Genomic DNA, 24,630 nt, shown 5'->3' on the forward strand with positions numbered 1-24,630 from the left:
TATTCATTCATTATAATATATATTCACGATAATGCAAAGGATTATATGTTATTGCTGAAATATATAATATGATTAATACAATACAATACAATACACGAAAAAGGTTTGTTTCGTTTTCAATGTGTTTTTTATAGAATATTTACTATAACATTTGGTTTGGTATTCCGCTAGGTCAATTGCAGAATTATTTTTGCATTCTCACGAGACTTTATCAAAACGCTGACTTCAAGGTCCATTCATGCCTCCACATTAGCAATGCTGTTAAAATAAACTCAGAGACATTCCTGTTTCATCTTCCTGTGCCAGCGAACGTTCATCTCCTGTCCTTATATCTCCAAAACAAAGCAGCAGTTTCTCCTTCTGCAGTTGCTAATGGGCTGAATGATTAAAGACAAACTGCTCTCCATGTGCCGGACTGAACTTGTGTGTGAGATCATGAGACACGAGAGTGGGATCTACGGCCCACATGTGCGCCATCTACGGCACACTCGCGGAGTTCTTGGAGAGGTCAGAGTCTGTAATGAGAGCGTATACATACAGTACAGTGAGATCTTCCACGCTCCACTACCGCATGACATCTGGTGTCCACCTTACGCCCTGGATCCAGGAAATTTAGAGCTTCTGTGAAGAGAAAGCAATGATTGAGATCTTTGCTTAGTTGTGGTCTCAATCGCTGTTTCCTCAAATATACTTATTGAAGTCTGTTTCGTTGGGACTTGCATGCGATACGTCGTGTATCATAAAATTAGACAGGCAGAAAAGGGAAAAAAACTATTTTTACTTACAGCCTGCTTTGACTTAACAATAAACTTAAATTCCAAAAAGTATAAATGAATGAAAATGAATAAAGTTTTTCGGTCCCAAGTTAATAATACGACACAGTGTTGTCATTGCCATAGTACAATTCTTCTCAGATTTTGTTCTTATTTGAGCTATTTTAACAGTTAAAATACCTTCTGGACAGAAAAAGAAACAAAACAGAAAAAGTTTTCTTTGGAGTAGACTCTTAAGAGTAAGAAAGAAAAAGGGCAGTATAGGAAAAATACATTTAGAGAACTGTGAGGTGTAGATTTAACTCCTAAGTCCTGGCCGGGCTTCTTATGTTTTTGCGAGAAATCAAAGCCTCTTTGTGGGGATGCGTTTAATCCTTTTTCTGGCACATAAAGGATGTACCTTTAAACTTGCTTTCAGGGCAGTGACAACCATGCAAATTTCTGTGAGGTAGGATGCCATTTCATTGACACTGTTTGTTGGAGGAACACAGCGGAGGGGAAAGGTCCCATCTCTGGCATTCCACTGCTGCCCTCCCCTCTGAGACCAGAGCAGAAGAATTGTCAAAAGCTTGTTATTTACCATTAGTTTCTACCATTCCCGCCCCCCCATCACCCCCTGGCTGCCAAGCTAATTCAATCGTTTGGGGTAATCTCTCCGTCCCCCTGGGAGGTTCTGTGCCTTATTTTCTTTCTTTTTGTCTTTTTATTTGCAGGCAGCGAGAGACCTGACCCAGTTTGAATCGAACATTCCCTCTCTATTTCACTTCCCTTACAGACATACTATGAAGCTTCACAGGGAGAGAAGTAGACTACATTGGCCGCGTTCCAGAGTCTCCGTAGGGAAATTCGTACAAATTTTCAGTAATGATGTGCGTTGGGGGAGAATCAACTTCATTCATTCAGGACAGAATGAGAACTCACAGGCTGTCTTAATCGAGTCCGCGTTTTTACTCAATTTCGATATGAGTTAAAAAGAGCTAAATTATATAAATGCATTTTTGTGGCAAAACTGGAGCAGATATAAAAACAGCAAAAAACCTGTTTAATAAATGTTAGCGTAACTTAGACATAATGCATTTATGATGTTTTAGAGCTGGATTGGCTCATTTTATAATAAAAATAATAATAATAAATGAGATAAGACTCTATTTATATTTAAGTTTGGAAACATCCGTACATTATGTAGGCGATGTGCAAAATACAATCTGCTTGAATTGCAATTCATGCTAAAAGTCCTAAAAGACTGTGAAAGTTCTTAAGCTCAGAACAAAGAGTTGCTGAACAGAAGCAGAACAAATCATTTCTATCATTTCCACTTCGGCGAAACGTTACTTCTCCACCTGACTAATGCTTCACGTCAGAGGTTTTCAAAAGAGAAAATGAGAGCGAAAAGACATTTTGAGAGACAGAGAGTGACAGCATTGAGGAATTTTGAGCTTAGCGTTCTCAGCTGAGAATGGATGGGAACAGCATGGTTCTTCGCTTTCCCCCTGGCATGGTTTATATTTGGGGGTACCTTTTACCTCTCTTTCCCTCTCTAACAAGACGGCATGGAGTCTGATACATAATTCTTTCTACATAATTGAAAGCATCCCAATCATATTAAGAGATTGCAATTGGCTGTTTGGTGGGAGGGGCACAGTAAAAATAAGTCATATTGTGTTTGTGTTGATAAAAAGCCCAGATTTTAAGATGTCTGCTCGACATAATACTTTAAATCATTCAGTCAGAATTGATTTATGAAGAACAGTACATGTGTGGCATTGCATTGGACACAGGTCTGCTGAACAGACCCGACTGTTTGATCGCTTATTTCTCATTGAAAGTAAAAGTTGGGGCAAAACTGATCAATGAACTGAAACCGTTTTAACTGCATTAGAGCCGTGAACTATAACACACCATATTGGCTGTTTTGTACAGTAAGGTGGTATAAAGATGGAAATTGTAAACTTCAAGTAATTCTCATTCAATTCACTTTCTATGACACATTTTAGAGCACCCTTGAGTGCACTATTAATTACTCATAAATATTATTTACATTGGTATAATAAATGTTTCAACGATATTTAAACAGTTGAATTCAAAACTAGAATACATGGATTAAGCACCACACAACGAGAAAATTTTATTGTGCCTCATTATGCAATTGGCATACTGTCTAAACCACCTATAAATTATTTAAAGTATTCTTTAACTTTTGCATTTACTGTATATCACCGTCTTTGTTTGAAATATGAAATTGTAAGTCATTTTACGTGGATGTAAAACTGACATTTCCCTCTTATAAATCTTAAACTACGTACGTAGCTATGCGTTAAGTACTGGGGTAATGTAAGGAGACAGTTTCAAACACAGATTTCTTATTTACCTTATCAATAACGTTTTTTTTTAAGTTACAGTATGTATTGCGGTTTTAACATTTAGCTGCACGAAATATTCTATACACAAAACAAAGTATTGTATACTTCAACCATTTTAAGCATCAAGCATTTGGGAAAGTATAGCATAAATAATGAAAATTGATAGACATTATACACAAATCTAAACAATGGTGTTTAGATTTCTCTCTACAGTAACACTGGACTAACTGCTTCACTTTTGTATGTGAATGTGTTTACGCACAAGTGACAGACTCAAAGAGAGAAACCGGCAGGACTGACAATGAGTTCAAAGTGTTGAAGGATCAAAAGAGTGTCATAGTAAGAGTTTGAAGGACAGTGCACAGGTTTCCATTTGAGTCTCAATGAGGGAATGTAGCCATTCAGATCATGTTATGAAATCTAGCAGGTCCCGGAGCTAAGCTTTCTGCTTCTTTTCCATAACATGTCACAATTTTGGTGAAAAACAAAAGCTAAGGACAAATCCGTGGTATGGATGCACTACAAAGGTAAAGATTTAGTAATGAAAATAAAAGAGACAGAACTGGAAAGAAAATACAGTGAGAACAATGATGAAGGTCAGTGAAGTCCCTGAACAAACTAACCAAAATGAAACAATGGGAGATATCAAGTCCACTGGTCATCCCCAACAAGTCATATTGGCCCATCGATGGCCAAAAAACCCGTCCTGGAAGTTTATAACAGTTTCTGTTACCCTGCCGAAGAATTTGCCTGCAAGCTCAGCTTGACAGATTAGCTGGGTATCCAGACAAAGCAGAGTGATGGTGAAACAAGAGCTACTTTTATGAGGAACGAAACACAAACCCTGTGTAGCGACGCTAGCGCTGGAAAACGATCCCTTGATGAAAGTGAGGCTACTGCTCCAACTCATGTCTCCATAGGTCTTATTTTGGCCGACCGCAGTCGGGACTGCAGACAGAAATGACAGACAATTAAGATTGCACAAAGGCAAGGGAAATTCAGTATCAGGCTACATGACCCCAGTCGGCCCGGCAGGATTTCAATGCGCACGACCACCTTTTGTCCAGAAATTCCAAGGAAAACCAAAGCACGTCTAAGACTGACAAGGTGAAGGATAGCGGTTTTATACCCATCACCAAGTGCTTCAGAACATAGAACCATCAGAATAAGAAGTCAAATCGACGTAAACATGGGTGACCCCATGACCATATTATTGCTCATATCTCCTTTATGTATCAACATCGTCTCGAGAGGCAGTAGACATAGAAGAAGTCTCTATTTGCTTTCCATTTCTCTCCACCCAAAATGATGATTCCCGTAGAAAGTCTAGAAATTAAGAATTTTTCCCTCCTCACCAAAACGTTAAATGATCCGCTTAGACTCAGGACTTGACACAAAGCAATTTAAAATGATGAGATTGTATTTCATGACTAATATCACACAGGTGAAGCTAGCAGGTTGTTTCTAATACCTTTCCGTCACATCTGTGCATCATCTAAAGAGAATATCAACTGAACGACCCAATATTGGATCAGAATTGCCATTTTTCTGATCTCATAAATGGACATCCTTTTGCCAAACTGTATAAATTTATGAGAGACCGTCACCCTTGTCCTACTCCAATAATTTGGCATTATTTTTCAAAGTTAAACTCCAAATCCCCATCTTGCATCTTGAAAACTGCTTCACGGATTAAGGACAAAATCTTAGGAGTTCACTATGCTATATATTACATAATATTTCCTGAAGTAGTAAAAATCTCACACCTCTCTCGCACATTACATTTGGCTAAATATAAAGTACTTGCATCGCATTCTTCAAAGCATCACATCCTTCATTTTGCTGTAGCATATTGAAGTTGACGCTGCACAAATGGTGTATTTAAGTGAAAGAATCACAAACTTAATGCACACCTTGAGAGTCTGCAATTTGTGTCCTGTTTGCTAGTGATATCATGGAAGCACGAAATCTGGGCATTTATGTTACTTAGATGGTATTGTGCAAGGCCAATTTATACTTTTAGGCCAAAATGAAGCCTGCAGCTTAGCTTTGAGAGTTAGCAAAGCATTCTGGGGTCATTTCACTAAAGCAATATCTCTTTCAAAGACAGGGCAATTGGATTTTGTCCCCCTGTTGTTAAACCATGTAAAGTGTGTGTGTGGTGAAAGATTTATGGGGATTTTAAACAATTTATGTTGAGTTTTAACACTTGCACATTTGGCAGTATTATATTTTACATAAATACAAGCACTGGATTTAAATTAAGATATGGACTCTAAGTGGCCATTCATATATTAGGCTTGGATTCAAATATTTTCCTATTTGTTTATCATTTTAGAAAACATTTGTCAATTATAAATCACAGTCATAACAAGTCTCTTGTCTAGAGTCGTCTTGACTAATTTGTAAACTGGATTGTGCACAGAGAATTGTGACCCACATTATAGTTTAATGTTTATTTCCTATAAAGACGTCTGAGATCCGAGAAGAAATGGGGATCACTTCACTGTTAATGTAGCGCAGATCTCGTTGTACTATGAAAGTACAAAAGGTAATATTGAGAAAGTTTCTCAGCTGATCAAATGCTATAGCCAAACGTAAGTAGTACTGGACTTTATATAGGGTTATAAGCAGACCACATTTTAATCATGTCGCCTTTATTTAGTTTAGGGCTTTTTATATAACACTTTATACTACGCAGTTTTACACTAAAGTTCATTATTTATAAAAGGCTATTTAAGGAATTAACATAAATTAATGCACCCAGCTTTTGTAAACCACAGACAATAACAAGCTAACAATTTAGCTTGAAGCAGTCATTCTGTTTAATGTAATTGTATTGTACTCAATTTAGGTCATGTTTGTTCTTATCCAAATAGAGTCTGTACAGTCAAATCGTAAAACCACTGTATACCGGGGTGCCCAAACTCGGTCCTCGAGGGCCGATGTCCTGCAGAGTTCTAGCTCTAACCCAAGTCAAACAACAGCTATTTGCACTATGCATGACAGTGGCCATTCAGGACCGAGTTTGCGCACCCCTGCTGTACACAATACCAGTAAATCAAAACACAATATATGAAGTGACAAAGTGCAACCACTTTTCCATACAGTTTAAAGTTTAAACCAACTCGATTAGCAACATACAGTTGGTTTAAATTGTTTGAATTAAACATTTTCAGAGGTTTAGCAAACTGGGCAAAGCTACATTTTACCCGGCACACGTTGTTCCCAGTTCCCAATATGCAACAACCATCGTAGTTTGGTTGAAGATGTACCCCAAAATGTATAAAAGAATATAATACACTATTACAGTTTAGTAATATTTATAGAAATACAGTATATAGCCATACAGATCATATAAACAATGCTATTCAAGCTCAAATACACTACTTTAGAGGTGGTCAATATAACTTTTATGTGGCATTCCAATACTACTGGAGATGTAGGATTTTACGCTGTTGGTAACAAAAATCATCCCGCTCTCAAATCAGACAAGGTGTTTATGAGAAAGGTCATCTTGCTATTGAAGTCTAACCTTTCATAAAACCTAGTGAGGCCTAATTTGGGCTTGTTCGGTCAGAAATTTGTATTGGTTATTGTATGATTTTAGAAGACGTGTTATACAATTCAGACAATACATTCATTACTTTCACCATGAGTTATTCAACATTTTACTGTCATATTTGTTAGGGATGCTCCGATCCGATATTCGTATCGGGTATCGGCGTCGATACGTAATAAAATTCTAGATCGGGTATCGGTGCAATTTGTCACCGATACCCAATCTGACAAAAAATTTGTGCTAGACGATGTAAAAGTTCATGGAGACATAGGCGCTTAAACTCTCTCGTGGGCGGCTGTGCATCGCGCAACGTGCGACATCATACGCTAGCAACGTGCCAGCATACGCTAGCAACGTGCGACATCATACGCTAGCAACGTGCTCTGTACGTAGTGCACGTGAACAAGTGAACATATAGCAGCGAACAGCATGGAGCGAGCCAAAATATCTGTCATTTGGAGTTATTTTACAACAGCTACGCCAATAAGTTCCACCGCTTTCATTGTTATGGATGGGCAACCGCTGTCCGTCGTTGCGAATAATGGCTTCAGACTCCTTATAAACCACCTGGAGCCGCAGTACGACACGCCGAAGCGTAAATATTTATCTGATATTTATCTCTACCTTGAACTGTACCGAAAAGTCTGCAAACACATATCCGAAAAAATTAAAGATGTCAATGCGGTGAGTTTTACAACAGATATCTGGAGCTGTGACGTGTCCACCGTGTCGCTTTTAAGTTTAACCGCACACTGGTTGGATGAGAATTTTGTGCCACAAAATGCCACGTTAAATGCAACAAACATGTGCAGTTTTACTAAGCTAGGGAAGCTAGCGTTTTATTCATCTGTTTCTGTGTTGGATGTTAAATTTTATTTTCTCTAAACTTTAGTTTAGTTAAGTGGACTTTGCTTTAGTGACTAAAGCATTAAAAAGATCTGATTCATGTTATTTTAAATATATCTAAAGCAGTAAAGCTATTACTTTTTTTGCTCAATTTCAGCTGCTTTGTTGCGAATTGATTTTTAAATTATTTTTGCACTTTCTTAAAAATTATTAAGAGATTTTGTTTCCATTTATTTATACCCGTTTATCAAGCTAGTGAAGCTGTTGTTTTATTCAGCTGCTTAATTTGCACCTTAATTTTGAATGTCTTTTGTCCAAAGATAGTGAAAAGTTTTGTTTTATTTTTCATTTGTTTTGCACCGGTGCTGGTTTAATAAACTATTTACAAAATTTTTGAATCATTAGTTTGTTATTTTGTTTTACGGGGTCAGGAAATTTATGTTAAGTCGAGCCTGATGTCTTGTACTGCAATGCACATAGTTTATTAAGTAGTTGTGCACTTTACATTTTTTACCTTAGTATCGGATCGGTACTCGCTCTAGGCCAATACTGAATCTCAGGTATCGGAATCGGTATCGGAAGCAAAAAAGGTGGATCGGAGCATCCCTAATATTTGTCACACATTTGGAACAACGATGCCACAGAGTTAAAGTGGAACTGATGATTTAATATGGGGTGAAGAGACGAACAAACTATAGGAGATAATCCAACAGTTTACAACCAAGGGCAAACAAACATCCACAGGTAGGTAATTCACAAATAACATCCACGGATAAAAAATGTCAGCACTAGACACATGCATGAAACAACGTAAGATACAATAACAAGACTTGACTATGAACAAAGACAGACATATATAGGGTGTCAGGTGCGGGTGAAATGGTAGGGTAATCAGGTGCAAGGCATTATGGGAAGTATAGTCCGTGAGATGTCACAATATTTATTTTAATTCAATAGAATCCTGCAGTAGTCTCTCCTTTTGTGCTCCACAGAAGAGAAAAAGAAAGGATGGATTAAAAAAGGATTTTTGTGTCTTTTTTCTAGGCTGTACTGTACTGAACTGTCAGAATTTGTAAATAAAAAACATTCTGTATTGACCAGCAGTGGGCACGGCAGTCTGAGTGTCTGCACGACGTAACCTGACAAGCTTTGGATATTTACCCAGCGATCTGGAGTTGACACAAAAGCTCTTTTTAATGCCCTGCCAGTCACTACCCTCCTCTGCCATCATATCTGCACGAGGAATTCAGTTTATTGATTTCAGGTCAACTGATGTTTTCCTGCTGAATATACATAGCACGTGAGGTTCTTTTTTCGGACCGTGAATGTCTTCGCTTATATGGGACTGAGATTTTTTTGTACGGGCAATTTAGATCTTTCAATTCCGGTGAGATGTTGTGAAAAGTTATTTTGTGGCCAGTTTTAGGGCTGGGGTTGTCATGAATAGGTCTTCAGGGCCTATGTAAGAAATTCATCATTTTGGGTCAAATGTTTATTTTGTATCTATTAAGGGATGTATTTGTGCTGTAAAAACAAACAGTATATGATCCATCCGAATGGAATTCTGGGTTATAAACAGGAAGTAACCAGACAGAAGTGCTTACATTTTACAGTTGAATAGTCAATAGACGTTTTTCCAAGACCATAAAAACAAAAGGCAAAACGTATGAACTATCGCAATAAAGGATCATATTGATGTTCCTTCTTCTAGCTATCCTGTTTTATCTTTTGCTGAAAACATTTGTGCAAGACACAAAGCGTGGAACACATCGTCTCCAAACAACATCTGGTCCACAGAAAGTGAATTATGTTGAACAGGATGGAAATTGTATGTTGGACGTGACTGGCGGACCGCTGGAGTCTGCCTGATACAAAAAGGTTACAAATGAAAGCAGGGATTCATTTACAGCAATGAGAATGAGCCGAGCTATTATTTAATTCCAATAAACCTGACTACATTGCTTGGCTCTCGTTTGTGTCTCTCGTCGCAGTGTAGATAGATGTGAAACTGGTCACCTGGCCTAAGGATTAGAACACTAACAAGTTTACATTCTGCCCACAGCTTTAGAAATGATTCAATTTTCCTAATCTTGTTTGGCTTCAGAGTACGCCGCTCAGAGCCTCACAGACATCCTTTTTCAATCGGTCTTCCTTTTGAGGGGGATTTGCATATCTGCGCTTGGACTCCAATTCAGGACAACATGCTTTTGGACCCCAAGAAAGCCTTCCAGTGTCGAGCCCGAGGCTCAGCACATATTTGATGTGTTTTAGATAACCACCTGTTTTTTCAAGCTCCAAGAGGGTGAGATTGAAATGTTCAACTGGCTCCTGGTTCTAATAGGATAAAAAAAAATTAAGGAGATGTTTATGGAATTTTTTTTGTCTTTCTGTAAAACTCTGTCAGACGCCTGGACATAGGGAGAAAATAGTTTCTCGTTTACATGCCTGTGTATTTTTCCATAGTTTATTAGATTATGCTTTGCAAGTCCTCAGCTAGGTTGTCCCCACAGCAGATGTTTGTGATAGAGTAAATGAAAGAGAAAGGAATACATTTATGTGGATTTTATTTGCATAAATATGGGAAGTTCGTGCTCAAAGCAAATCACAAAATCAATGCTGTATAATAATTTGCTCACAAAAACAAAGAAAATGACACCCTTCCTTTAAAGTTATGCTGTGTTTTAGATGCAAATAATGTAGAAATATACATTATAAAAATGATTTAGTGAATCATAAACAACATATGATTTTATGTACTTTTGCAGCAACACATTTGTTACAGTGTATTATTTTCATATTATTATTATAAATGTTAATATACTGACAGCTAGAAAAGCCTTTTATCTCATGCTTACATTTATCTCTGCTAAATTGATAATTTCTCTTTTATATTCACCTATAACGTCCATATGTTTATTAATTTTCTTTAAGTAATATATCTTATTATCACACTCTAATATACAGTTAGTTAGCATATACAGTATATCGTGTCATATAATGTGATAATACATCCGTGGTACATTCTAACGTTAAAATGCAATTCCAAATGCAGAAACATTATAGAACATTCCCTGTTGTGTACGCGTATGATCAGATAATCTCAGAAACATATCATAATGCACAAATATTGTTTCAAAAGCTCAATACATGAGAGGCTGAAATTAATCTTTTTAATCCTGAAAGCAAATCTTGATCTCTGAGCTTGGCAGCTTGGCGAAATATATTTTAAAAAATACGCCACAAACATTTCTTCCTGTGAGATGAGGCCGATAAAGAAAATGTCAGCCACAAAAATAAAAAATACTAAAGCCGCATGTCAGCGCGGCTGTGACAGAGGGGTGCGAAAAGGTAGAAATGTTCTATCATGTCCAACAAGGTGTTCTTTTTGAGATTTAGAGATCACTGCACAACTTTAAACATGTTTTGTCACTTTTGCTCTGACTGGAACTATCATGGGTTTCACAAGAACTTTATCAGCTCGGCTACGGGCGAGAGGAGGAGAAGAAAACAGTCCCTTCCCATTTATCTTAGCCAGGTTTCCTTCAAAGCCAACAAATAAATTACAGTGTACATTTGATACAAATTGATTTCTGAACTCAAATAACAATGTTGTCCTCCTGGTCGGGCCATGTGTCAGTCAGCGGCTGGTGTGAGTGAAAGGCTCAATCTGTCTCTGTGATAGAAGCGCGGCCGACACATCTCCACCAAGGAATGCTAATCACGCGGGCCTGGCCTGGCCCTTTGTGGGCAGGCCGTGATAAGGAAAATCAGTTTCTCCCTGTCAAACGCTGCCTCCGCCTGATCTCCGTCTGGGGGAAACTAACCATACCCCGCAACTTAGTGTCCTGATGCGTTTTTTTTGGGTGGGGCGGGGGTCATTCTGTGTACGTACAAGAGAAAAAAAAGCTAAATGTATAGTGGAAAACAAAAAGAAAGAATGAGCGAACGACAGAGATAGAGAGTCACGGAGAGAGAGAGAGAGAGAGGGGGGAAGGTACGGGAGGCCGCAGACAGTGGCGGGTAAGTCTCGGCATCTGTGTGATTGAGCAGAAGTGAAACCCATTGAATATCTTGAGCCGATCTTATCAGTGGCAGGAGAAATGAGATATTGGCAGTGCTGTTGAGAGCTCTCACAGCTGAGCAGGTTAATAGGGTTGGGAGGCAGGCCATGGGCTAATTGGATTTGCTGTGGCTTGATAAACAGTGGCAAGCTTTTTTTATTTACTTTTTTGGGGGGGACCGGTCGAACACACACGCATACGTTCAGGGCTTCTTTTCTTCTTCATCATCCGACAAGAGGGAGAGAAAGAAAGAAAGAGAGAGAGAGAGAGAAGCACCAACTGATGGAGGCTATTTTTCTCTCTCTATTCCCAGCAGACCAAAGCAAGCCTGGGAAAAAAGGAGCTGCAAATCTTCAGATTTTAATCAACTCCATTTAACCTATGTAACCTTTAGGAGACATTTGGGGGATTCAGATTGAACCAAAAATCTGGTTGTAGACATCAAGAGCTAGTGCAATGAACTCTCTGACGTTCACCTTAAACAAATGAAAGTGACAAGGCTCTGCATTACAACCATTTTACCACAGTTAATTCCAATGGGGGGGGGGGGGGGGGGGCTAAACGAATACATCATCTTTAATAATATTGTTCCGAATAAACTTCTTCTGCAGAACACTGTAGTTCCTTAGCCAAGTCTATTTGACGGTAACCGAACAAAACATTGAATGTGAATTCACAGGTGCACGTATATCTGCCTGTTACAAAGGGTTTGATGCAGCTCATTTAATCCGAAATAAGAGGAACTATTCGTTTTATGACCATTTTGGGCCTTAAACTGTCCGGTTTAATTTGCAGAGTGGCAGTCATAACAAAAAAATATGTCACAGAAGAGTTGCAGCCGGGCATAATGGAGACACTGCACTGTGATTGATTATTCAGCACCACATGTCCCTGTATGTCTGATGGTATTGACCGAGGTGGAAAAGACCTTGATGGCAGATGTATAATTAGTAGGGTAATGATCCACGAGGCCAGTTAGTGTTTGAAAGACCACAAAGCAATGACTACATTGACCCCTAATGATTTACTTGAACTTAGACCTGACCCATTTCACTTTTGTTTTGGTTGGGTATTCATGCATTTCTAATTGCAAAGAAACGCTTTGGTATGGAACAAAATGACCGAGCATTCAAAACAATGACTGTGAATTACACCTAAAGGTGTCATCTTACACAAATAGAAACTTTTCGTATAACTTTAAGTTGTATTTTACCCTCAGATTCACAGTGCTTACTCAGTTTGTCAGGTAAGTCATATCATTATCAGACTTGTTGACCTCCGAATTCATGTGACAACATGAAAAATTATTCACAGGATGACCGCTGAGTACAAAACAGACATCACTGATGTGTTAATGTCAGTGGCTGTCTATCTTCCATTTTTGCTTTAGCTGATCTCTATTTTAAGCAGATGAAGCGTTTTCCCCTGAGGTGGCACTTTCCTCCCAATTCCTTTCACTATCTATCAACCCAGCCCTGCTCAATGCTAGTTAACCCATGTGTTTGTTTACCCTTCCAAATGCCCTCTCAACAGGGGGTCTCATCAAAGACCCCACCCTGACTTACATCTGGTCAAATAACTAACCTAAACTCAACAGTTACAGTAAGTTATGTGAGCAAAACTCGTTTTTTCATTCTACTTTCCTATTCATCAAAAAAGATGTATGTGACAGAATTCAGGTGGGCTCAGATGGCGCTGGACCAGTGGAGTTTGTCTTGCTCCTTCCTTGCTGAAGGAAAGGCACTCACTGCGAAATGCCCCGGGGTGTCCCCGTGTCTCTGATTAACCACCCAGCTGGTGAATGCCTCCTCTGCGTGGTGGGGACTATCCAGATCAGCTTTAAGACAGAGAGCTGGAACCCTCAACAAAGAGCCAGAAGAGCCGGCACATAGAGACATCTATTTACTGAGCAAACAAAGTGAAGTTTGCTAAGTTGGAACGCAAGCCTTTTGGAAAAGAGTGATGAGCAATGCAGGCCAGTCTTAATCCAGCCCTGCTTCTCCTTGTGCAAATTCTGTAGAAGACATCAAAGGCTGGGATTCCCAGTGTGGGTGGGATCAAAAGTGGGCATCAGTGCTAACAGCGCTCAGATTCGACACTCACCAACCCCCCGGCCCAGCTGAGACAATATCATACACGTCGGCTTAAGGTCCAAAAAAGATGCTAATGAGAGTCTACGAATACTTGTGTGCTGATATCTTTGCTGACTGGCTTTTTTCTTTACGCCTACATAAAACAAGACAACATAGCGCAGAATTATGGCGCTTTATTTACCATTTTGAACTGGTATAGGTTAGATAAATCCTTTCATCTGTAGCCCTCTTCTGAACCTCCTCCAGAATAAAAGCAAGGGTATATGGCTAAAACGATGAGACACAAACACACGGACACAAACTGAATGCATCAAAGCTTCTCCTGCTTCTTATGAAGACTAGATGAATCCTAGTTAATAATCAGATGCATCCATTTCCTGCAGAAGAAAGGAAGCCCAGCTCTGCAAAACAGCCCAAAGGAAGTGCCATCGCATCCCATTAGACTGTGGCACAGAAGGAGCATGTGTGTGCTGCTGTATGTGAACATCTGTGTGCTGCGTGTACGTACGTGCTTTGCTTGCCAGACAACCAGATAACGCTCAGGCAGTTTAACGCCATAGACTCGCAACACCTGAAAGTAAACTCAAACACATTTTTTGTGAGGAGGAGAGAGGAGAAGGAAAGAGACAGCAATGGAAGGACAACGCATAATGGTTTGACATGTTTGTATAGGGAGATGGTGTGTTGGGAATGAGAAACATTTAAACACCAAATTACTTCTTCCGTAGAGCACAAAAGGAAATGTTTTAAAGAATCACTCACTGTTTTCCATACAACAGAATAATCCAATGACCAAAGGGGATGTCATGGTTCAAAAGAAAAGCAGCATCAAAGTTTTATATGAAAGCAGCACTGATGTTATAATATTCCAGGCCTAAAGCAATACAGTACAGTAGGCAAAATATGACAATTTAGGGTGAACTAACCCTTTAATCTTTGCATTCTACTTTGACCTCTATCCAGGGGTTAAACTTTTGTCTCGGAGAAACATCACAGGATTCCTCACAAACAGTTACATTTTCCATTTTCAGGCCTCTGTAATGGCAAATGATTGAACACCTTTAGAAATGTACCATGTGATCTGATCTATCTAAATCTAGGAGGGTGGACTAAATAAAGTCATTGTTTACACAGCTGACCGTTTCTCGCTGGAGTCTCCAAATTCCATTTTGCAAGTATCAGAATTTAACATTCATCTTCCGATGTTCATCTAAACAGTGCTTTGCCTTAGTAACGTAATAGATATGTGAATTCAACTGAGGTGGGGTGGAATTAGAATCCTGAGGTCCTGTGAGGAAACGGCTGTGCATGAAGTTTGATTTAAATCACCAAATGTGGTTTGTGGCGCTTTTGAGGCGCTTTTGATGCCAAACCATTAGCTTGCGTAGATACGGTCATGCTAATATGTAATACAACACACCGAGTTGTAACCCTGCTGTTAACGCCAATAACCGCAAATGAGACACATATTCATCTTCTACCTCCTTTGTGACCTATGAAATCGGCTTTCAAACTTACAAGAACATGTGTCAAGCAATAAGATTATAATGCAATACTTCATTCACAATTACAAGTAGGATATTGTTCCTACTCGCCCTCCCTTTTTAATACTTGCATGCATTCACACCCCTTTCTCGGAAATTTCAAGGATTAAACCGTCTAATCAAATTAAAGGGATTTCCTGTAACGCTCAAGAAAATTAATGCATTTTATTCCACGCCTCAATGTCTTTGTGTTTATTACGAGAAGAACATCATCATACCAATTGCTCGTAGAGAAGATCTTGTAACAGTAAAGCGTAATGAGTCAATAAAGATAAATCATTTAATTCACCAATTTACATATTAACATTTTTTGGAATTGAGAACAAGTTCTCATCTATTTAATACTAGACTTAGTCTCAATGTTCAGTTTCATAAGCAGTTGTTGAAAATCTGCATTGGTCAACGGTATAACAGAAAGGTGGCTTGTTTCAAACAATGTGAAGAAACTGTAATGGATTTATATAATGCTTATGTAGCACTGCCAGAAATCTGTGAACGTGGAGAACGTTCCTCACTGAAGAATCTGACAACACGCTATGAAAACTGAGATCTAGCAGTTCCTCATATAACTGAAAGCTGTTTCACAGTGAGAGTACACCATGAAAGATATTAAAATACAACATGGGGACTTTATGAACCCTGTTACACCATATAATCCGTTAAATATTTTTTGCAGATGGTTTTGTTGGCATCCGTTTGTTTCTAAAGTAAAATATTACTGACACATAACATGTTACATTGTAAATCAAATACAGTGATAAACCTGTTTAAAATTCTATATAGAATATTCGTATTTTAATGTGTTATTATTTAAATTCAAATCACTTCATTCATATTTATATTGTACTTTTTACAATGTAAATTCTTTCAAAGCAGCTTTACATAAGAAATGAAAAATAAAATGCAGAAAGAGTACATGATGATATGATGAAAGCATCTTTGCTCTTGTTCGGTGATGGAAGTTGCAAACCAGGAGCTGGGATGATCATTCAGCCGTAGACAGCGTAATATTTATATACATTTTATTATTTTTCATTCTTTACAAGTGGGGAAATTCTGAGATCCAGTATAATTTATGAAAAAAATCACAAACAATGCAACAATGCATATATATCTAAATGGTCTCTTTTCATGCCTGATGTAATCACATTCATTATGAACGAGATGAGTGATGAAAACACGTTCATTGACACTCTCCAATGCATCCTCTCCAAAAGCCCTTTGAATGATGTTTTAGTTATACAAGACATTTTGCAAGGGTATGTCTTTAACCGGTCCTGTGAATCTGAAACGTTTCGCTGAGAGAACCCATCTTGAATATGAATGCTAGCTGTCAGAGCAGCTCTGTTAAAACCAACAGAGAGCTTATAAAGAAGAAAGAACTCTAACCAGGGTAATGTGTAAAAATAGCCTTTCATGTCAAGTCGATGTCCCAGAGCAAGATTAGGATTGCTGTGAGCATGTTTGACTAGTCATTCTATTGCCTGGGGAACATCTGCAGGCTAAATCCACTGCCTCAACTGTGATGTCTTCAAACCCCTTCAGAGGAAATTACCCTCTGTTTCAGAGAGAGCGGGAAGTGAGAAACGTGATGTGGAACAGTTATCATACTAATTGATCACAGAAACATCCCACACCTTAGTAAGATTCGTTTATGTAATGTTGCACTTACTCGGAAATAAAGATTTTCAAAATCCACATAGCGTACGATTTATATCTGGCCTTGCTTATATCAGAAGCAATTGTTTAGTATGCAGTAGTCAAATATAGTATAAAGAGGTAAAAATCTATTTAAATCCAAAATTACATTTAATTGAGGAAAATCTCATCACTCGGCGGCCATATTTGCAGAGCCTCTGGGAAGCTATTTTATATCCTATTTGAATGCGAGCAGACATATATCTCCAAAACCCCTTCAGAATGCTTACAAATATCAAATTTTGTACTTAACAGAACACAAAAATGTTCAAGCCATGCTAGTCGATGAAGTCCCAGAAATGTCCGTTTGCAAACTTTTTTCCAAATAAATTTCTTTGTGATAATCAGAACAAAGACGTGTGTTCATTCATTCAATGCAAACCTGGGAATAAACAGCTTCTGTTTTCAAGAAGGTTGTCAAACATTCTACCCGTCTGTCGACCAGATTATCCTGCCCCAAATTTATCTCACTAGTTAAATCTATGTTGCTATTACAGGTGTAATACCGTAAATAAACACAAAAGTGTTGGAAGTGCCACAGAGACACATTCTTTGTGGAAATGAATGGCTTACTTTTAGTTGACTATAATCATTATTGGACTGGAGAAATTACAGGCATCAACTTGAAATCTTTGATATAACAAGCCATTGAAATAATACAATAAAGATTAGTGTTGTATCTGGACTGTACCTTGACCAACTGAATCAGTCAGATTCAAAAGGCTCGGCGAAATAAGATGATTAGCGGACACAAGTCCACCATTTCCATTTTGTAAAGTGAACCGCAATCTATTTGTAGTGCCACAAATCTATCATAGCTGGCAATCTACAGAAAGAAAATGTTTATTTCATTTCAGATGGGGCTCCATTCACAGTGGGCAGCCATCCAGGGAGAATGGAACGATTGATTTTTTCCTCCAGAATGAGGCTGAATGATTGAGGCGACGTGGTTTTAGACCAGGCTCTCTCTCTTTCGTACCGAGTTCAGGATAACAGAAACCTGTAAAAACCAACTGGGAGCAATGGAATAGTTTGGGTCTTGGGTTACCTAATGTAATATTAATGAAAGAAGAGAAGCGAGAAAGGTGTGGTTGAGGGAGCTGCTTCCTGTACTGTGGGACGCAGTGGTCTCAATAAGACGTTTTCAGTCAGATTTAATGCGACTCAGAATATGGCTGGAATATAACTCAACAATAAACTGAGAATACAGGAGCAGCTGTCACAGCCAAAGACAACATTTGAATTTACACCCAAATCAATATTTGAAGGGATATACCATTTACTCACCCTTACAGTATGTAATTCCAAAATCAATTCGACCAGATTCACAAAAGCATGTCGACAGGTAAAAAATCGCATTGGTTCCACGTATGTAATAATGTGCGATTTCTGTTGCATGCGAAGTGAAATATTGTGAATAGAAAAAACAACAACAATTACCAAATTTAAAACAATTGATATGAAAAATGTAAACTGTATGTGGGAAACGAGATATATTATATTTATATGATGCATCTTTGCTTAAATTCTGGTGCTTGGTTGAAAATTACATTTCATTGCAGAAAAGAGTTTTGTAAAGATTATTCATTGAATACAATTCTTTTGAGGGAACACTCTTTTACAATGGCTGTCAATGAGACCTAACACATCAGTTAGCAGCATTTGACTGTAAACCCTATGGGTCATATATTGGCTTAATACGTCTTTTTAAACTGTCGTTGTATATCCATTGACATTTTCCCGCACATTACTCATGCTCCTCTGTTGAGAAATAAACATATCTGACGGTTTCGCAGCACGTCACAACAAAATTATCCCTCCACCCATGATGTCTTTTGTAGGGCCCGTTATTGTGAGAAGATACACCACTGCATGAGTGGACGCGGGCGTTGATGTGCTACTGCTTATCTGCTTCCCACAGATCATCATCATCATAACCATAACAATATGTTTAATTAGCGATGTTCCCTGCCATTGATGAAAGGGCCTTTCCCAGCCTCTGTACATGAACGTATGAGACGCGCTCCTCTGCCGTCGCTAATTCAAAACCCTTTTATTGGGCTGTCACACAGGCAGAAGGAGATCACCCAGTCAGATAACACACATCGAGCTATTCCTGTCTGCACATTTACCTCACAATAGCTCTATTTATTATGAGATTATTCACATCGCTTTGAAAGCTTGGCTGGTGGGCCTTGACACGAGATCTTCTTTGCAGCGAATAGAGGAACGAGTATGTCACCTTTCTTTCGTCTTTACTGCTACATGGGTAATTAGACTGATGATTCCTATACCTTAAAACATTTTTTGGGGGAGGAAACTTGAGGCGTTTCCAAATGATCCTATGTTCATCATATCCATTGGCGATAGTTTTCCCAGAGTAGGGTATCTGTCAAGGTGTATTAGTTACAAACAATAAAAAGTTCCCGAATGTGTTTGTATTGGAGACGAGAGCTGTCTGCTTTCATCATATCAACAGTTCACCTTTGCTGCAGATGCTGTGCTAACAAGTGCACTGCTAAGCAAACTTTGACAAGCTGCAAATATATGCATTATTATAACCTCTGGATTATCAACAACGTGTAGATTCTTTCTGATATAGCTTGGCTTAATAAATTAAACTGACGGATAATATGAGAATTAAAATATTGAATTGCCTGTCAATGATAATGAAATCATTTGAAACGTTATTATAAGGACCTATGGTATTCATACAATTATTTTTGTAACTGGCATTAAACATATCTATATATATCATTTAATGAAATAAATATAATGAGAAATGTATTGCAGTTTTTAATTTTGTGATATCTGTGCCATGAAATAAAAACACTATATGACTTTCAAACAGGTTTCTGGAGCAATCCTCCATCTTCCATGGGTTGGACAGACAGCACCATTTAATGGTCTTAAAAATCGATGTAACAAATTAATTTATTGATAGAAATTAGTAGATCTGTATCTACTAATACCCTTGTGTATTATTATTATTAATTCATAATAATAATTTCAGCTGTCAAACATTTTTTGTGACTAATCGTATGCAAAATAAAACATTTTGTTTACAAAATATGTGTGTGTTTGTTAATAATAATAATAATAATACATGCTTGTATAATTTTACATTATATATTAAACATTACATATTTATATATTAAACATTATATATTTATATATTAAACATTTATATTTAATATAGATTACAAAGAAATATAAACATGTAAACACATGTGAATATTTCTTAAATGTATAAATGTATGAGTGTTTACTACTATACTAATAATATATACATAATTATTATACACCGCACACACACACACAAATTATGTATACAAAAACTATAATAATAATCTTTTGTGGAATGCAGTGAATCCATAAGTTTTTTTTAAGTCAAAACGTTTCAGCATTCTCCCAACACAGGTGAACATATGAAAGGCATCCGGAAAGCATATCTTTCAGTCAAGCTGACATATTTCTCAGACACTATTTCATATGGTCAACACGCACGAAAATGAGGTAATGGTCTCTATTATCAGCCCTCCCCTCCCCAACGAAACATACTCCACAGCGGTAAACCCTGTCTTCTTTTTGCTATCTCCCTCAACATGATGATGGTTAGTCTGTGCTAATCTGGTAAAGCCAACCTTTAGAGAGGGAGTCATATAAGGGGCCGGGGGGGGTGATGGGGTGCAGTGTTTGGGATTGCAGTCTCGCTGGTTGCTGCCCCTGTCCACATCCAATGTAAGGTTAAAGCAATATCATAATCCCTTCTCAGAGCCCCTTTGCGCAGAATATGATGACTAAATTTTCAGTGTCTTATCACACGCTCCCAGGCTGGAACTAGTACAAGGCGTTCTGAGGGAAACACAGCATGAAAAGTGGGGATGAGATGATCAGATTAGCCTTCTATTGGATTTTGTTTGTGGCGCTGCGCAATCGGAGTTGAGCAGGCATTGGGTAAAACGTCCATGGAGATTCAAAGCCTCCACTGATTCCTTTCACCCATTTTTGACTCTTCTTCATGGGGTTCACTGAGGCTCCAGGGGAGGGAAGGTTAGAGGGGGAGCAAACAAATTTAGCACTTGAGGGGTTTGGGTTTAGGTGGGTGGGAGCTGGACTGCTCCATAGAAAGAGACGAGTGCTTCTGACTGTGGGTGTATTCAACAGGATGGCAAGAGCGGTTGCTGTCTGATGGGAGGCGTCTGAGAAGATGACCTGAGGCGAAGGTATTGTTGTTTCATGAGGCTGTTCCACCTCACGCATCGGAAGAAACAAACTGATAGGGGCCGAAAAAGAGGTAGGAAGCGCATAAGACCCTTTCATGGTATTAGGTGAGCCGCCAACATCAGAAGATCCCACATCACACTGGAAGTTAGGTAAGATATGGACCAGCTGGACCTTTTAGAAGATGGGAAAGATAGCATTGATGGTGTCAACGTTGGCCTTTGTCTTTTGGAAGGAAAGAACAATCACAAATCAGATGTCACATGTTTCGGTTTGACAAGATTCGTATAACGGATCTCAGATTTGGAAAAAAATTATATATTTTATAATGTATCTACATTAATGCTTTAGCAATATTCCTGTCACTTACTGTCATTTGTAAAAAACATTCAGAAATATACAAATAAACATTTGGGACAACATAATTATTAAGGTAATAATTAAATGCAACAACTGAGAAGCTCCGGAGTAGTAAAACAGCAGCCTCAGAGCAAAACCATTTTCTTTTGGCCGTCCTTGTTTTACATAGATTTTTCCAGTAGCCGTGATATGTTTTCAGTGATAAATAAATGGTAAACTCTAAGAGAACTGATGAATGACCAGCAATTTTGCAGGAATTATTGTGGTGTTCATATGTAAGGCTCCCTAAAGACTGTTGTATCAATGAGAAGCCATCTGGGAAAGAGAGATTGATTTTTGTCATGAAGGCAAAGGGTGTGAAAAACGGGCAGCAGTCCCATCTTACCAACATTGCTATTGCTTCAACAGATGCTATCACACAAGAAAGCCACAACATATCTGTGAAGTATAACAGATTCTTGCAGGTGTCATTCACCACAAGCAACAATTTAGTCAATGTTATACATTTCAAACTGAGATTGAACTTGCCATGTTTGCACCCCGTCTCTGGTCCCGGATTCGACGGTGAAAACGTTTTCTGCGTTCGATTTCCTATCGGGAATGTGTGTGTCTTTTTAAATGTAACATAATTCATTTGTGCTCTGTTTCACAAGCTCTTACATCTTAAGCCCAGAGCCTTCGGTCACGGTAAAGTCTGGAGTCAGCGTTAACCCTGTCGATGAGGTAATGGCACAAATCAATGGCAAAGATTTGGGTCAGATCTTAATTAAAAGAAACAACTCCTGATACAAATGATGTTTCCAATGTATTGATATTACAGGCGCAGAATGGTTTAGCATCGAGGAGCATTGATCAATGTTCTTAACATTTGCATCGCCTTTCATCTTCTGTGAGACATCACTTAAGGGTCTTTCTTCCTCTGTTCGCCTGCAAGGTGAACCGAAGGTCTACAAGGTTGTCCTTTCATATGAAGCTGTTCTGTCGCCCAGTGACTTAAGGAAAGGGGAATAAAAGATTAAAATCAACAACGAGAGCCCTGCATCCACCTTGTGAAAATCAATGCACTTTCAGAACAGACGTGCATTTTAGACTTTCAATTACTTGCATGCTAATCCAAAGGTAAGAGCAAGCAAATTTGTACAGTTCTGCTTTTGAGTTAATGGTGTAACCTTAGTCATGTTTTGGCTGAGACTCCATATGAAACCGAGCCTTTTAATGGCTTCTTGTATTCACTGTAATGCTTGCTTTGGTTTCTGAGGTTGAACTTTCAAAGCAAGGGCCTGTCAGAGCTCAGACAAAAGAACAAGGCATCCTCAAAGAGCAGTGAAGAAAGGTCTTAATGCAAGGACTTAGACAACCGTGCTGTCTCGACACAAGCGAAGGGGCTTCGAACCGCCCCAGCCAACAGTAAAACAATAATTATTAAAAGGGAAACTGAATTGATGGATCCCATTAAATGCAACCAAAAGTCTCTAGAGGCTTGGCTGCGCGAACACCCGGAGTCAATAGCACGATTCCCAGGGTAGCTCTGACAAGAGACCTAGTTTAAAGAGACATCAATCTGACATGGCAGTTTCCAGGTAATGAAGCTACACTGGATCAATATTCAACATTTTTTTTTCTTTAAATAAGGTAATAATGTTTGTGTTTTACCTCATGCAGGTCTTTTTCAAGACCTGCTCCAGTTACAACCCTTGAATGATGTATAGACTGGCCATAATAAAGCAAGAGCTATAGCTGTCATATTTTGAGCATTAGGCATTGTGTGTAATTGCCTGATTGATTGGTTATGTATCTTTTTTCTTGGTATCGTCACTGACTTTCCGTGATATGCAAATTGTCTTTAATAAGTCACAATATCATGTTGTTACGAAAATTCAATATGCACTGTTTAAAATCATTACAACATCATGTTGATTGATCACAACTAGTCACTAAAGATCAACCTGGTCCTTTGTTTTGACAAGGGACTGTTTGGCAGTGTCCAATCTCATAATGCATTTAGGTGCATGGCCCTGTCAGATGGGAGACTGATGATTTTCCTATGTTTACATATTACTGCATTTGTAGGTTGTTTATCATCTTGTGTGTGATCTTTGTTTCCAATCTTTTACCAAAATGATTCAATGCAATCTAGCATTGATGAGTTTCATACAATATTTAATTCTCTGAGGTAGACATCGGCATAACTCAAGCAATGGTGTCCGTCTTTGCACTGATTTCTTTTCATATTCATCTTGAATATCCATTCATTTCAAATGTACCTAATCCATCCATATACAGCAAGTTTGCCCTCAAATGGATCAGGTCTCTAGTCAAAATTTGATAAACACATCAATAATGCATTCACGGCAGATAGAATATTTTCATTATCCATGCATGTTCCTCCAGAAGCACGGAGGATACTTTTTGCTCCAAAGACTGATTTTAGTCCTTTCTTCTGCGTTTTATGCATCAAATGTTAATGCCCCTGAAAGTTTTATAATGCGTCTCCATTATCCTAATGCATTTGATTTGCAGAAACTCTCTAAATCATGTATTAGCCTATTGTGCTATGTAAAACAGCCCTTGAATTATACTGTTTTAAGGGAGTACAGGAGGAAGCCTCTTTGTTTAGTAAAAGGAGCTACAAAGACAGGCAGGACAGAAATCAAATCTGGCGAGTGACACAAATGGCAGGTTATTTCTATGTTGCTTTTAATTTGTATATTTGGTCATTGCAGACATGATTATTTTTTTAAAGCAAAACCATTCATGAATCAGAATTAAAAAAGTAAAAAGTACACATTTACCTGTGTGACAACTATACCCGGACAAAGCGAATGCAATAGTTTTAAACGCTAATGTTAATATTTATTAACATCTGGAAGGAAAGCGAAGCTGTTTAAATAAAAACATTTGCCCAATAGTAATTTGTTTTGGGTTTGTCTTCCTACACTGGTTCATCTCTGTAATAGAGAATCAGACCTGATATGTTAGAACAGAATAATTCTGTCCATGAGCAGAATAATATCCATATATGCACATTGTATGAAGACAGGTATTTAAACAGGGGAAATGTGAAATTGTTAATAAAGCAGGCTGGGAAGATTGACTGCTATTGGATAAA

This window comes from Barbatula barbatula (assembly GCF_947034865.1).
Source record: "Barbatula barbatula genome assembly, chromosome: 12".
Lineage (NCBI taxonomy): Eukaryota > Metazoa > Chordata > Actinopteri > Cypriniformes > Nemacheilidae > Barbatula > Barbatula barbatula.